This window comes from Elephantulus edwardii, unplaced genomic scaffold (genome assembly GCF_000299155.1).
Source record: "Elephantulus edwardii isolate Elephantulus edwardi_28Jun2011 unplaced genomic scaffold, EleEdw1.0 scaffold00029, whole genome shotgun sequence".
Classification (NCBI taxonomy): domain Eukaryota; kingdom Metazoa; phylum Chordata; class Mammalia; order Macroscelidea; family Macroscelididae; genus Elephantulus; species Elephantulus edwardii.
Genome location: NW_006399779.1, coordinates 7,080,411 through 7,098,385, shown reverse-complemented (window position 1 = coordinate 7,098,385; position 17,975 = coordinate 7,080,411).

The following is a 17,975-nucleotide window of genomic DNA, read 5'->3' as shown; positions in this document are numbered from 1 at the left end:
CATTAGTGTTCAAGGCCTCAAACCTGTTCCTTTGATGATTCTGAAATTCAGGTGGGATGAAATAAAAGTCATATTTTGGCTCACGTGGATTTGGTTTCATTTTCCTCAGTTTCAGCTTGAACTTGCATATGAGTAGTTGGTGGTCTGTTCCACGATCAGCTCCTGGCCTAGTTTTCACAGCTGATCTTGAGCTTCTTCAGTGGTTTTTCCCACAGATGTAATCAATCTGATTCCTATGCATACCATCAGGTGAAATCCATGTGTATAACCTGCATTTGTGTTTCTTATAAAACATATTTGCAATGAATAACTCATTGATTGTACAAAATTCATTCCAGCTTCATTTCTGTCACCAAGCCCATGTTTTCCAACTACTGATTCCTCTTCTCTGTTCCTAACTTTTGCGTTCCAGTCACCCATTATTATCAATGCATCTTGTTTGAATGTTCGATCTATCTTCGACTGTAAGAGTCGGTAGAAATCATCTATTTCTTCTTTGGTTCTGGTTGTTGGTGCATATACCTGAATGATAGTGGTATTCACTGGACTTCCTTGTAAGCTTATGGATATTGTCCTATCACTCACAATGTTGCACTTCAAGATGGATCTAGAAATTACTTTTTTTACTATAAAGGCAACCCCATTTTTCCTTGTCTTTTCATCTCCAGAGTAATATATCATATGATCATCTGACTCAAAATTCCCCATGCCAGTCTGTCTCATCTCTCCAATGCCTAATATGTCAATATTTATGCGTTCCCATTTCCTTCTTAATGATTTCTAATTTTCCTACATTTATGGTTCTCAAATTCCATGTTCCAATCACTAGTGTCTGTTTACAACTATTCCTCTTCCTTTGTATTTCCATACTTGAAAGTTCTACCTAGGTTGCCCTTTGTGTTAGTCTATGTGCAAATACTTTGAAGAAGAAAACAATCTTTATAATACAAAAACTTTTCCAGAATAGGAATCATATATCAAATTTAATCTATCTGTGACAATGGATGGTAGAGAAATTCAATGTCATCAGTCAGAACAATTCTATTAGTCCACTATGAAACAGACTGTCATTTGCTCATATGCAAGTTTAAAGTGAAGTTGATGAAAATTTGAGCGAGCCCATAAGAGCCAAAATGCAACTTCAAATATATTCAACTTGAATGTAAGGACAGATTCAAAAGACAATCTGTTGTTCTGAATATTCAAAACCAAATATCATATGATTTTTAAGGAGACATTAAAAAGAATATACGTGAAGAAAGGAAAAGTCACTAAAGAAATACTACTAATGTTTACTCACCATTGATTGTGAGTTAATTTTATTCAGCCTCCTATATGAAAAGGTTTTTGGCCACCAGTATGGGGTTGGAATCTAGATCAGGAATTTATCTGGAGCAGCTGGTTCTATAAAGATTTGTTTTCTGGTTCTGGTAAAGATTAGAGTGGAATGTTTACTTGCCATTGGGTGTGAGTTAATTTTATTTGGCCTCCTAGAAAAAAAGGCTTTCGGACCCTTGGGCCTGTGCCCCTGGGCCTGATTAAAATTATTTTTGGTCAAACATTCTTCCAAGTGGTATAGCACTGGTGTGTCCATTTGCTGTACAGAGGTAACTTGTGTTTGCTGTGATGCTAAACATTGTGACACTGATGTGTCAAAAGTGATAATGTTTACCCATGGTGGAGAGTATTTGGTGGAACTCAGCAATCAAAAGAAGCTTGGAAGCAGGAGTGGCATCCACTTCTGAAGAAATAGTTTGCCTTTGGAACCTCTATGAACTTGGAGAAGTGATGAAAGTTATACAAGTGTTCAGATTTTTCATTCACAGGGTCACTATGAGTCATCTGTGACTCGACAGCACTTAACAACAACAACAGCAAAATGAATCTCAGAAGGTCTCTGGAACTTACTCTGAAATGATTAAACCCAAAAGGGAAGAACAGGCTCAGCATCTCAAGCAGCCATACTGAAGGATTTAATGGGCAAAGTACTGAATTATGCAGGAAGCATCAAAAGAAAATGAAAGAAATATAGTCATATGTGACAATGATAGGTCAATATTCACCCATTTTAGAAATTAGCATATGGTCAAGAAATAATGGTATTGAAGGCATTAATGAAAAACAAGACTCCAGGAATTTATAGATTACTAATTGAGACATTTCAACAAATGGAAGCAGAACCAGGTGTTCTAACTCTATCTATATTCTGAGCAAAGAATCAAGAGCATTATATGAAAAAGAACCAGACATCAGGTTTGGAGGAAAATTGTGGTATGCAGATGACATGGATTTCCCCTCAATATAAAGAAAGTGAAAGTCCTCACAACTGGAACAACAAGCAACATTATGATAAATAGGGAAAAGACTGAAGTTGACAATGATTTGTTTCCTTGAATCTGCAATCAGCATGCGTAGATGCAAGTGACTTAGCTCAAACACCAATGAACATATTGTAATTGGCAAGCCAGTTGCAAAAGACTTGTTAAAGTGATAAAAAGCAAGGATGTCAGCGTTAGGATCAAGATGCTCTTAATCCAAGCCGTAATATTTTGTATTTTCTTACATAAATGTGGGTTAGTTCTAATTTTCTTCAATTTCAATTTGAATTTGCACATGAGTAATTGATGGTCTATTCCACAGTCAGTAACGGTCCTTGTTTTGATGACTGATACTGAGTTTCTCTAGTGATTCTTTCTGCAGATATAATAAATCTGATTCCTATGCAAGCCGTCAGGTGATGTCCAAGTTTTTTCTGTTTATTAAAAAAAAGGATTTTCTATGAATAAACATTCAGTCATTCAATTTTCAGCTTCAGTTCTGTCACCAAGTCCTTACTTTGCAACTATGATTGCTTCCTCAGTGTTAATATTGTGTAAAGGAGAATCCTAGAACACTTGATTGTGCTCATGCAAAATCTAAACCTAGATCAAGAAGCTGTTATCTGAACAGAACACTGCATAATTTAAAATCAGAAAGAATGGTCAAGGATGTATTATTTCTTCATATCCAATCTATTTGCTGAGCAAATAATTCGTGAAGCTGTACCCTATGAAGAGGAAATGTTGTAGAAGAGCTAAATATAGCCTTTGGTATGAATTGCATCTCAACCTCAAGAAAACAAAGGTCCTCATCACAGGGCCAACAGACAACATCTTGACAGATTAAGAAAGGATAGAAGCTTTCAGTGGTTTAATTTCGATTGGATAAACAATCAACACCTTTGGCCTCAGCAGTCAGGAGATCAAAAGATGTGTTGTATTGGGCATTTCCACAGTAAAGGACTACTCCAAACTATTGAAGACCAGTGAGGTCAGTTGGAAGAATAAAGTGTGCCTGATTCAGACCATAATCTTTTTATTCACCTGCTACACAGCTGAGAACTAGACAGTGAATAAGCAGGACAGAAGAATTGATGTCTTTGAGTTGTGGTGCTAGAGAAGAGTACTGAATATCCTATGGCCCTCCAAAAGAACAAACAGATATGTCTTGGGAAAAGTACAGCCTGTGTGCTCCTTGGAGGATAAGATGGTAAAGCTTCATCTCTCATACTTTGGATATGTTGCTTGGGGAGGAACGTCATCCTTTAAAGCTAGTCAGTGAAAGTGGATTAACACAGAGACAGCAGCAATGGGCTCAAGTGTGTCAGATATGATGAGCACGACACAGGATAGGACAAGGTTCAGGTCTGTTGTTCATAGAGTCATTATGAGTCGTGCTTGATTTGATGACACCTAACAACACCAACCGTCAATATATATATATATATATATATATATGACTGTTGACAATTAATATGGAAGACCAAAGAAGCGCTGATATATTTGAATTGTTATTCTGGCACTCTAGTGGTAGTCCATAGGCAGTTGTGCTGCTAACCAAAAGTCATACCTCTTCGCTGCTTCGAATTCATCAATTGTTTTAAGGACAAAACATGAAAAATCTCCCATGATATTACAGCCTTGGGAACTCAATGGATGGTCAGCTATGAGTCTATTTTTTGTAGCTGAAATGTGGTGAACCTTGTGCCACTGGGGACAAATGCCATAATGAATACCCAAGGTGGACAGTGTTTGGTGGAGTTTAAGACAGATTTGGAAGCCAGAGTGACATACACTTCCTAAACCAAATGTTTCTGGCAACTTTTGAACTTGGAGAAATGATGATAGGTATAGAAAGGCTTCAGGCCTTTTGCTCCTAGCGTCACTATGATCCATGCTCTACTTGGTGACAATCAACAACAACATTTGGTCGCCAGTATGGGGCTGGAATCCAGGTTAGGAAGACATCTGGATCAACTGGATTCTATAGAGGTTGGTTTCTGGTATTCGGTACGAGTTAATTGTATTTGGCCACCTATTGGAAAATAAATTTGGTTTTAATTGTTTTTGGTCAAACATTATTTTAAGTGATATAGCACTGGTCTTTCCATTTGCTCTACAGAGATAACTCGTGATTGTTGTGATGCTGAACACTGTGACACTGAGGTGTTAAATGTGATAGGGGTTACCCATGCTGGACAGTGTTTGGTGGAGCTCTCCAAGAAAAACAAGCTTGGAAACAGGAGTGACATCCACTTATGAAATAGCTTGCCTCCAGAAACCCTATGAACCTGGAGAAACGATGCAAGTTATACAAGTGTTCAGGTCTTTTATTCATAGGGTCGCTATGAGTGGCCTACAACTCAACAGCAATTAACAACAACAACATAGCCCATATAATCGTTGGTGGGAAGGATCCCAATGTTTCATCTCACCTACATTGGACACTTTTCAAGAAGGTCTATTTCCTAGAGATTGATAGAATGTTATTCCACTCAGTAAAGCAAAAATGAGGAAGACTGTCAATGAGATAGACTGAAAGTGGCTACAAAAATGAACTCAAGCACAATAATGATAATAGGATGGTACAAGTTGGAAAGTTTTCTTGTTTGATGCTTTACTTAGGTCTCCTTGGAGTGGGAATGGATTTGATACTTAACAATGAAAACTACATGTTTTTGTTGTTGTTGCCATGTGCTGTCATGCTGCCTGCAACTCATAGAGACCCTATGTACAACAGCCCTAAACCCTGCTCTATCTTGTGCCAACCATATTGTCTTGGACACACCTACCCCCATTTCTCCAGTCCCTGAGTCAATTCATCTTGTTGAGTGTCTTCTTCTCTTGTGCTGTTCCTCTACCCTCCCAAGTGTGATGTCCCTCTCCAAGGTTTGGTCTTTCATTGAAACATGCCCAAAATATGTGAGGTGGAGCTTCAGAATCCTTGCTTCCAAGAAGCAGTCTGGTTTCACTCTCTCCAGCACAAACCTATTTGTTCTCTTGGCAGTCCATGGTATATTCAATATTCTTCTCCAGCACCACAACTCAAAGGAATAAATTATCTTTCTATAATCCCTAGTCATTGTCCAGCCTTTTGATGCATAGCATGTAATTGCAAGGACCATAGACTGGACTAGTTGCATCTTTGTCACTAGACTGACATCGTTGGTCTTCAATATTCTGGAGATGTCCTTGACAGCAGGCTTTCCCAAAGGCAATTCACCTTTTGATTGTCTGGCTAATGGTACCAAGAATGTTAATTGTGGAGCCGAACAAACTAAAGCTGTTAACAATCTCAATCTCTTTACCATCTATCATGATGCTGCCAATCATCCCAGTAGTGAGAATCTTGTTTTCTTGATGCTGAGCTTCAATGCAAGTTGAAGGCTGCAGTCCCTGACCATCTGCAGCAAGCCCTTCAGGTCCTCCTCAGTTTCAGCAAGCAAGGTTGTGTCATTTGCGTATTTCAGTTTGTTGATGAATCTTCCTCCTATCCTGCTGACACAATTACATGAGAGAGAAAAAAAGTGAGAAATAACTCCAAATCCTTGAGACTGAGTAGTGAAAAGAATGGCATGAGTTAGAGAATGCAGTAATTAGAATAACCCTGTGTGTTGTGGGGTAGAACAGTGGACAGTAAAAGTATGTGTAATCAGAAGCTCATTTAGCCAGAGATGGAGTAAGTGATAATTCTTTAAGATTAATGCCACCTTTATTGCCCCCAAGGAGTATAGTTTTAAGGAATTGAATGTGCTTGAGTTTAGAAAATTATATAACAATGACATTTAGATTTTTGCAGCACACTTCAAAGTATTTTATTTCATTTAGTGGATATAACTAAGAAAGAGAAAATGAGTGAGAAAGTGAGAGCTCCTTCCAGAAGTCTTGAGGTACTCACACAACTGGGTGGTACTCTCTCATAAATTTAAGTTCCATGTTTATTATGACTCTTCTTGTCATTAATAGATTCACACCAAGTTCTTCATTTCTCTCTAAACACTTTCTTGAGCTATTGACTTTTGTGTCCTTGCATTTTAAATATTAATATTCAAATATTTATACCTGTGCAAATAATCATTTTTGTTAAATTCTTTGTGTTGAAATTCCTAGTATGGTAATTATTGATTTTGTAACTGGACTCTGATGCCTATAACACAATATAAAAACAACTGTACTCTTTATAATTCTTCTTAAAATTACAGTTTTCAGTACTTTCTTCTACATACAGTTCACCTTGCTTGGTGAAACTGAGGAATATTCAAAATGTTTCCTACAGAAAATCAAGGACTACAGCCTTTGCTATGGATTACATCTCAATGTCAAGAAAGCAAAGATCCTCACTATTGGGTCAATAGGCAGCATCATGATAGATGGAGAAAGAATTGACATGGTCAATTATTTTATCTTGCTTGGATCAAGAATCAGCACTGTTGCTAACAGAAGTCAGGAGATTAGGAGACATCCTGCATTGGGCAAGTCCACTGTCAAGGACTTCTTAAAAATATTCAAAGGCAATGATGTCAGTTGGAGGAAAAGGTATGCTTGACTCAGATCTTTTCAATTCACTTAATATGCATCTGAGAACTGGACAATGAATAAAAAGCCAGAAGAAGAATTGATGTCTTTGAGCTGTGGTGTTGAAGAGTACTGAATAGCCATGGACTGCCCAGAAATCAAATAGGTATGTCTTGAAAAGTGTAGCCAGAGTTCTTGGAGGCAAATGTGGTGCAACTTTATATCTCATACTTTGGCATGTTGCTAAGAGAGGTTATTCCTTGGATAGAAATCCATGTTTGGAAAGGTGGAGGGTCAGTAAAAGATAGGAAGACCCCAGACAAGATTAATGAACACAGAAACTGCAGCAATGGCCTCAAGTGTATCAGAGATATGAAGATGACCTAGGATAGGACAGGGTTCAGGGCTGTTGGTCACAGAGTTTCTCTGAGTCATACTTGACTCAATGGCACCTAACAACAACAACCACAATCATTCCCTACTAGAAAGTTTGCAAGAATATCATATTGCATTCTATGCCAATTGTATAATATTTTGGGATATTGTTTACTATGACAAAAAATGATATTGAGATAAGGGGGATTCACACTACACTTTTACCTGCCCCCCCCCGCTTTTTATGCAAGTACTGAGATATTGCAATGTTAAAACATAGCACAAGACACTCATTTTTCTTATAGACCCTCTACTTGGTATTCCTGAATTACTCTCAGGAATGCAAATGCAGTATGGTTTTACATTTAAATGCAGATTCTATGTGCAGAAAGGCATCTCTCCCTTCTGTAGAGCTGAGTGATTATGTTATTTCCTGGAATCTGATTGAATACCCATTTATTAACTAAATCTGGTTTCTTTTTCTATGCAACTTTGAAATAGAATTTTTAAAGTTTCTTCAAGACTACATTCTTCATTAATATGCCACATTAAAGCCTGACAATGAGGGAATCATTCTTACTGAAAATGTTAATCTCTCTGGATAAAATATAAGCACACAAATTATACAAATTGCTGTTTGGAGCCCCAGTGAAAAGATAGAATTAAACAAACAAAATTTTTACAAGCTGGTATTGAGAGAATGAATAAGCCTGAACTAGAAAAAGCCTTGGGGAGCCATGGTGGCCTAGTGGTAAGAAGCTGTGTTGCAAACCTGAAGGCATTGAACGCAAATCCACCAGTGGCTCTGTGAGAGAAGGATGGGCAGTCTCCTCCCTTGAGATTAAAATTGCCTCTGAAAATCCACTGGAGGGTCAGATATGGGTCTACTTGACTCAATGGTACACAACAACAGCAACAGAGAAAAACTTATAGCAGGTTCTATAGACAGAGTCCGGCAGGAAACCTCATAAAACTTTTCTAAACTGTGAATAAAAGAAGTCTTGAGAACAACCACTCGGCCAACTGATTGGAAGAGATCTATATTTGTTCCCATCCCAAAGAAAGGTGACCCAACAGAGTGTGGAAACTATAGAACAATCTCATTGATTTCACAGGCAAGCAAAATTTTACTGAAGATTATCCAAAAATGACTGGAACAGCACATCAGGAGAGAACTGCCAGAAGTTCAAGTTGAGTTTTGAAGGGGTCGTGGTAGTAGGGATATTGTAGCTAATGTTAGATGGATCTTGGCTGAAAGCAGGAAAAACCAGAGGAATGTCTATCTGTGTTTCATTGATTATGCAAAGGCATTTGACTGTGTGGACCATAACAAACTGTGGCTGACTCTGAGAAGAATGGGAATCCCAGAACACTATCGTGCTAATGAGAAACCAATACTTGGACCAGGAGGCAGTCATCAGAACAGAGCAAGGAAACACTGCATGGTTCAAAATTGGGAAGGGCATACGCCAGGGATGTCTCCTATCTCCATACCTTTTCAACCTCTTTTCAACGTCTGAGCTCTATGAGGAGAAATGTGGGGTCAAGATTGGTGGAAGATCTATTAACAATCTGAGTTATGCAGATGACACAACTCTGCTTGTTGAAACTGAGGAGGACCGGAAGCACTTGCTGCAGAGGGTCAAGGACTGCAGCCTTCAGTATGGATTGAGGCTCAATGTCAAGAAGACAAAGATTCTCATCCCTGGATCAATTGGCAGCATCAGGATGGATGGTGAAGAGATTGAGATTGTTCACAGCTTTAGTTTGCTTGGCTCCACAGTCAATACTCTTAGCACCAGTAGCCAGGAAATTAAAAGGCGTATTGAGCAGCAAGGAAGGAATGAAAACCCAAAATCCCTGTAAATGTTCGTTAAAACTAATAAAATTTAATAAAAAAAAATAAAAGGTGTATTGCCATGGGAAAACCAGCTGTTAGGGCCCTTTCCAAAGTACTGGAGAGCAATGGTGTCTATCTGGAGACTAAGGTGCATCTGATACAGGCCATGGTCTTTGCTATCACTTGTCATGCATCAGAGAGTTGGACAATGACTAAGGAGGATAGAAGGAGAATTGATGCCTTTGAGCTGTGGTGCTGGAGAAGAGTATTGAGGGTACCATGGACTGCTAGGAAAACAAACAGATTCATCCTGGAAAGGGTTAAACCAGGAGGTTCCTTGGAGGCAAGGATTCTGAGGCTCTATCTAGCATACTCTGGACATGTTGTAAGGAGAGACCTGTCCTTGGAAAAGGACATCATGCTTGGTAAGGTGGAGGGACAGTGCAGGAGGGGATGGCCCTTTATGAGGTGGATTGATTCAGTGACTGGGTAATAGGGATGGGAGTGTCAGAGACAGTGCTATTGTCACAGGACAGAGCAGAGTTTATGGCTGCTGTACATAGGGTCACTATGAGTTGCAAGCAACTTGACGGCACATTACAACAACAACAACAATATAAGAATTGATTTAAATTGAAAACAGCAATCCAATCAACTATTTTCTTTTCCAAACAGCCTACTTACTAGTCACTGCTTTCAGAGAACTACTGTGCTGGGTGGAGTTGGAACCAACTCCTAGCTGACCCTCCAGTGGGCTTTCAGAGGCGGTAAATTACAGAGAAGGAGACTATTCATCCTTATAATCCCACTTCATTGAATGAGGAAAGTTAATATTTTGTCATAGTAGTGTTGTTAGGTGTTGTCAAATTGAATAAGACTCGAATAACAAATATGAAATCTGCCTTGACACATTCTTAACAGCCTTGACACATTTGAACCAATTGCCCTAGTCACTGCATTAATCAATCTCATAGGAATTTTTTTCAATCCCCCTTTCTAAGCATTATGCCCATTTCCAAAGAACAGCCTCTCTTAACAACATGCCCAAAGTGTGTGAAATGGAGTTTCACTATCCTTGCCTCTAATGAGCACTTAGGTTCACTTTCTCCAAGACATATCTGTTTGTTCTTTTGTCAGTCCATGAAATAGTCAGTACTCTTCTCCAACACCACATCTCAAAGATTTCAATTTTTCTTTTGTCCTATATTTCACTAGAGTTTTAATTTCCCACATTCTGTACCTTTGGGAGGATAACTTATGATTCAATTTTAAGTAGATCTCTAGGATGTTAATCACATGAAAGATTTCTTATCACTGTTACATATTTCTGGTTAACAAAATAAAATGTCTTTTTTTAAACTTTTCAAGTGACAAAATCTTAGAAATTTCAGGTCATGAATCTTTAGATGATGAGTCATGATTTAGCTAAAGAAATTCTGATGATCTCATGGTTCTTCTGACAGAGACTACTGTAAAAGTAGATGCAGTTCACTCTTTCTCTCATGGTGAAATGTTATAATTAAAAAGAAAATTTTCCTTTGGGAAAAACTTTCTTGACTCTTTTAAACAGTAATTTAAAAAACAACAAACAACCGGGTACTTTATGTATAACTTACAAGGTTACGAACCCTAGAGATGTACAGAATTTTATAAGCTTCTGGAGAAATCTATGAGAGCAACAAGCCGAGGTTTACTCTGGATGCCAGAGTGATAAAATAAAAATATTCTAGACCTTGATGATTGCACCATGCTTGAATTTTCCTACATGCAAAACTTTTGACATATGAGATAATTATTGTTGTGTATCATAGAGTCAGAACCAAACCATAGCTGTTAGATTTGTGGCATTTTAAATTTTTCGTTTGAATGTTTGATTAACATGTCTTCCCCCTTGGAATATAAGAACCCTTGAAAACTGGCTTTTCTAGCCATTATTTTAGCCCCTCTTGGCAATATGAACGCCAGCTACCTTAAATGCAGGCACATGGTCTTGCAAATCATCAAAATACAAGGCCAATAAAGACAGTGCTTTCTATACTGTAAAAAAGGGGTGCCAATGGAGCAATGATGGTGATGAAGGGAGGGTAAAGAAACCTTAACAGTGCTGTGAAGAAACTGTGGCACTTCTGTGAAAACAGTGGCAGTGCTGTGAAGAGACAATGACAAGCTGTAGCCAGAGGAACCTATGAGATGTAGGCACAGTTAAAGATTTGCTTGCTGAACTGAAATCTGGAGAAGTTGATTTATAACTTCTCTGAGATGTAGTTTGGTTGATGATTGAGGAAGCAAGAGGCTTCTGGCATTTGCGCTACTGAACTGAAACCTGAACTTTCCCTAATTGAGGAATTGTATCTTTCTGTTAATCTGGTTTGAGACTGTTGAACTAAACCTGGACTTGTATTGCTGATATTCTTTGCCTCCACCACTCCCCAGTCTATTCCCCTAAGAAATCCCACAACTGCGAGTAAAGTCTGCGAGTCTTCCAATGAATGAATCCAATGATTGGTAGAAAGAGTTACAGGAGCATATGCGGTGGCATGTCTGACCTTGTAGCTATTTTGATACTATGGGTACTATTGAGGGGGTCAGTTCCCCTTTATAAAGCAGGTAAAAGTCAGACTTAATCACTCTAATGTTGCATTGGCTCTTTTCATACCCCATGAGGTATTAAATTGTTTGTAACAGAAAACGATTTCATTTTGTTCATCACTCAATCCTTAATTCTTGCATGATTTCAGGCACCTAGCAAGGACTCAATAAAATTTAACTCAGCAAATATTTACTGAAATCCTACTATGTGCTGCTATTATTATTTGTGTCAAGATATGCAAAGAGCTAGAGTCAGAAAATCAAAAGAGCCGAACTTGCTCAGTATTTCTTATGCTGAAGGAAAATTGAAAAACAAATTCAAGCTATGAGTTGGAATACTTAAGGATGCTTTGGGAATAATATTAAATGATCCAAGAAGCATTAAAAGAAGACAGAAGGAGTATACAGAATCACTGTACCAGAAGGAATTGGCTGATGCAGAAGAATTTCATAAAACAACATAAGAGCTACAGTCTGTCGCAATGAAGGAAGAAGTTCAAGCTGCTCTGAAAGAACTGGCAAGAAACAAGGCTCCAGGAATTGACAACATACCAAGGGACATATTTCATCAAACAGATGCTGCCCTGGATGTACTCACTAAGTTGTGCCAAGAAATCTGGAGGACAACCACCTGGCTGGAAGAGATCTATGTTTGTTCCCATTCCAAAGAAAAGCGTCTAGGCAGAGTGTAGAAATTATCGAACAATATCATTAATATCACATGTAAGCAAGATTCTGCTGAAAATTATCCAAAAACTACTGGAACAATACATAAACACAACTGCCAGATGTGCAGGTTGGGTTTAGAAGAGGATGTGGTACTAGGGATATTACAGCTAATGTGAGATGGATCTTGGCTGAAAATAGAGTTTACCAGAGGATTTGACTGTGTGGACCACAGGAAACTATGGCTGAATCTGAGAAGAATGGCATCCTAAAATATTTAAGTGTTCTTATGTGAAACCTGTATGTGGGCCAAGAGGCAGTTGTCAGAACAGAGCAAAGAGACACTTCATTGTTCAAAATCGGGAAGGGTGTAAGCCAGGGATGTATTCTGTCACCATACCTTTTCGATCTACATGCTGAACTGCACCTGGGAGGCTGGACTATATGATGAGGAATGTGGCATCAGGATTGTAGGAAGATTCATCAACATTCATCAAGACTCATCAGTGTTTTGCAGATAACACAACCCTGCTTGCTGAAACTGAGAAAGTGCTTGCTGCAGGAGGTCAAGGGCTGCAGCCTTCAATACAGACTGAAGCTCAGCATCAAGAAAATGAAGATTCTCACCACTAGGCCAATTGGCAGCATTATGATAGATGGTGAAGCGATTGAGATTGTTAACAGCTTTAACTTGCTTGACTCCACAATCAACACTCTTGGTACCAGCAACAAGGAAGTCAAGAGACAAATTGCATTGGGAAAATTGCCTGTCAGGGACCATTCCAGAGTACTAAGGTGCACCTGATCTAGGCCATAGTCTTTATAATTCCTTGCTATGCATCAGAGAGCTGGACAATGACTAGGGATGATAGAAAGATAATTGATGCCTTAGAGCTGTGGTGCTGGAGAAGAGTGTTGAATATACCATAGACTGCCAGGAGAAAAGATAGGTTTGTCCTAGAGAGGGTGAAGCCAGGCTGCTCCTTGGAGGCAGAGATTCTTAAGCTTCATCTAGCATCCTTTGGGCATGTTTCAAGAAAGGACCAATCCTTGGAGAAGGACATCTTGCCTGGAAGGGTGGAAGGATAGAGAAAGAGAGAGAGATCATTGATGAGATGGATTGATGTAGTGACTGGGGTAATAAAGGTATGTGTATCAGAGACAGTAAAGCTGGCACAGGATAGAGCAGGTTTCAGGGCTGTTGTCCATATGGTTTCTGTGAGTTGCAGGCAACTCAATGGCACATAACAACAACAGGATGGACTAATAAAAGAAAAAAAAATTCCATCCCTCATGGTTTTTATCTTTTGCTAAGGGGTATAGGCAAACGGTGGAAAAAAAGAAATATCTTCCAAATCTTTTATAGGTAAAGACAAATTAAGAAGGTAAGGGAGCAGAGAATACTTTGAGATGAGAAGAGTAATTGCTGACAATGCTTAAGAAAATGACATTCAACAAATATTTTAACGCTGTAATAAAGATAAGATGTATACTTCTAACTGGTGGGAAAATAATGTACACAAAGGGCCTTAAGATGTCAATGTGGCTGGAACCAGGGAAAGAAAAGGCAAGTGAGAGAAAATGAGGTGCTGGCTGGTGTAAGGACATAATATGCACACAGAATTTTGCACAGTTGTGTATATACTAAAACCAGGGGGAAAGTTAATTATTATTTTTCAATCCCATTTTATTGCAACTCAGCACATGAATGATCTTGGTGTTATTTTAATCGATTACCTTGCTCTCTGGTCCATATTTTTGGTTCAAGGAGGTCCCATTATAGCCTAGAAACCTCGCTGTCTTAGACTCAAACTTTAATAACTTTTCTCCCTCTCATTCATATGATAATCTTGACATTCACAGTTAATAGCTAAGCTTTTAATCTTACAAATGACATTTGCGATACTCATTATGAAAAAAAATGAAAAATCTTCCTGATGTCTACAAACTTTGTAGTGACTTCTTTTGTTTATAATTCAGAGAGGTAAATACGTCCTGATATCCCTAGACTATTGCTATTTTATGCCTTTAACTATTAACTAAGAGAAATGAGAAAAGGAAAATTCAAGACAAGTTAAAAGAGTAGGTTATGGAACCATATGGAGCATACTCATTATCTTAAAAACAATATGTGCTTATGTATACTTAAAAGGATGCTAAAATGGTCTTGATTTGAAGCTTTAACTGAATTATCAAAGAACAGAATAGACCTTAACTTATTCAATACCTTCATATCTACATTGAAATGTTTGGCCATCTGTGTAGTTTATTTGCTGAAAGTGACAAAATAAATATTCCTCCCAGAAATGACCTCTTATCCACAAAGGGTCTAGATTACTTAATCACCTACTTCTTCTCACCTACTTTTTGTTACTGAATTGAATTGATTCATAGCTGGTCCTCCAGAGGGCTCTTGGGGTCTGTATATCACATGGGAGCAGATTGGCTATCTTTCTCTAGAGAAGCTGCTGGCAGATTTTGATCATCAGAGAGTTAACACCTCAGGATAGTAGCACTTCTCCCTATGGATTAGGCCACCAGAGACAACTCAAGAGAAAACTAAAAGTTCGTTGGAGTTGTCAACAGTGTGACAATTTTGGGACAAACTTGACAGTGTCTTGAATGAGTCATACATATCATTGAGAAAGGAAAGAAAACTTTCAAAACTTGAATTTAAACAAATCTCTCTCCCCACCACCTCGTGTGTGTGTGTGTGTGTGTGTATGTGTGTGCATGATGTCTAGAGTGAGTGTTTGGCTCATGGCTCCTAAGGTTAATGGGATGTAGGGACTGCCACCTGATTCTTACTGAAACTAATCTACACCAGTATGGAAAGAAGTACATCTATATATTCTCAGTTTGGGAGGAAAAGGAAGAATGCATTTCTAAATATCCCTAAGGAAGCAGGATGAGGGACTTCCTCAAAGACTGACCATGTAATAGAACATCTAGAGGAACAAGAACATCCCACAGGGATAAGACACACACAACAAAGGTACTGGAGTCTGAAATTCCCAGGAAAAGGGTTTTTAAGGGCCTTAAAAATGCCTCATTACAACACAGTTACTAGAGAGAGAAGAGGATGGGTCGTATCCTCTCTCCATATCTATTCAATCTGTGTGCTGAGCAAATTATTTGAGAAGCTGGACTCTATGAAGAAGAACATGGCATCAGGATTTGAAGAAGACTCATCTAATAACATGCAGATGACACCGCTTTGCTTGATGGAAGTGAGGAGGACTTGATGCACTTGTTGCAGAAGATCCTATAATATAACCTGTAATATGAATTGCATCTCAACATCAGGAAAACAAAAATTTTTATCACTGGACTGATAGGCAACATCATGATAGATGGAGAAAAGATTGAACTGGGCTGGAGATTTTAGGAGGAAGATGAAATAATGTTAATCTTTTTACTGAAAATGATTTTATTTGCTCTTTCCCCCCACTAGCTCCTGGCTAACTTTTACGACAGTTAGTACATAATTTACAAATATTTCTTGTAAGAATGGGTATCTACATTATTTTCAAATAAAAAATGGAGTCATTAAAGTTTTGGATCAGGAATACAATTATATACTAGTTTAAAGCCAGTGGCAGATGTATTGTTGTAAGGAAGACCAGGTATGAAATAATAAGGAACGTAGTGGACATGAGCTCTGTCACAAAGAGAATTTATGAGCAAGATTTGTGTATACAGAGAGGAACTAGAGAATGAAGAAAGGAAAGACTGTTGAATCATAGTTTCATATTTATATCAAGGAACATTTACCAGAAAGAGTAATTCCATGCAATTTACCAATGTTTAAACATTGAGAATACTTTTCTTGTAACTACAAAAATAAAATACAGGAGACTATCCCAAGGAAAAAGAATCTTTTTAGTTTTAAATCACTTTTGTGTAACATTTTTGTTTTGTACACTCTTCTTTCTCCCCCTTTCATTTTAATTGAACAAAAATTTCTGTCCTCTTTCTGCACTTGTCTTCATCAAGCGGAAAATGACTGCATCTTTGTCTTAATTCCTCCAAAATACTGATCCAAGGACAACATTTTTTATGATGATTATTTGTTTTAGGAATTTATTTTAAGGAACAATAGTAGGGAAATTTTGTTGTTTGATGCTGTTAAGTCAGCTACAACTTATCAGGAGCTTATTAAAACCAGATATGGAACTTGCCCTATTCTGTACCATATCCTTACAATCTCTGTCATGCTTTAAGCCCACTGTTACAGTCACTATGCAAGTTCACACTGTTGAGGGTCTCCCTCTTTAATGGTGACTTTTGACCTTTCCCAACACAATGGCTTTTTCTAAGGTCTAAGGAGATATATATATATATAGATATATATATATATATAGATATATATAGATAGATATACACACACACACACACACACACACACATATATATATATATATACACACACACACACATATACATATACATACATATATATGTATGTCAGAAGAGGCCTGTCCTTAGACTGTGTGTGTGTGTGTGTATGTATATATATATATATATATATAATGTCAGAAGAGGCCTGTCTGTCTATCTATCTATTTATCTATCTATCTATCTATCTATCTATCTATCTATCTATCTATCTAATCTCCATCACTTCTCTACCAGTGTGTATAGTACTATAGTGGCTTGTGTGTTGCTCTAATGATGGAAACTATTTCACCAGTATTTAAGAAACAAATAGAATCACCTATAGTGGATAGCTTTTGGTGGAATTTCCAGCCTAAGACAGCTTGAGAAGCAGGACTGAACATCTACTTTTGGAAATAACAGGACTTAGAAAGCCCTATAGACCAATGAGTAGAAGAACAAGAAGATTTAACAAGAAATTATAATAGAAAACCAGTTTAAGAATACATTACCTGACTAGTCTCTGCTCTGGACTACTGAAGTTTGATCCTACTGGGGACTTTTTGAAGAGTAGATTAAATCACACAATAGAATTTTCTGAAAAGCAGAAGAGTAAAATATTAGCCAAAGATTGTCCTGTGTTCTTACCTCATTTTACCTCATTACAACTGTATTAGAATGAATCCAATAGATCTTTTGTGTGATATAAGTAGTTGGTTCAGAGAAGTTCCAGGGGAGAAAGCAAGAATTATGAAACAGTTGATGAAGGGTATATTCAATTGATACCTAAGCATAACTTATAGTCAAAACAAGAACTAGAGTGAAAAGGTCCACTGAGATGATCTAAACTTGGTAAAAAATAATTGTCTATGTACTTGGGTCAAATGTTAAGTCAAGTTCACCAGAGTCTTTAAAGTGGTGACTTCTGATAATATCTAAGGAAAAACCCCCTAATACACAAGAATGAACAGAATAATTTCTTTGAATGTCAACCAGATTTATCTTTAGTCATTTCAGCACTTGCTTAATGGGCCCATGGACCATGAGCCCATGCAAAAGGAGTGCAAACAATATATGAATCAATCAAATATATTTTCCATCTCTTTAAGGATGTTCTAGCACAACAAAAACAAGCTCCAGCAACTCTTGAAGAGTTAACCATGTGCATCAGAGACTAATGATAACTGGTGGGTCCACTGCATCTATCATCTTCACTATTTAAAATTGGTACATATCAGTGTATTGATTGGGGTAGCTATTGTTGCCAGTTTAGGGCCTGTGTCAGGAAAAGGAAG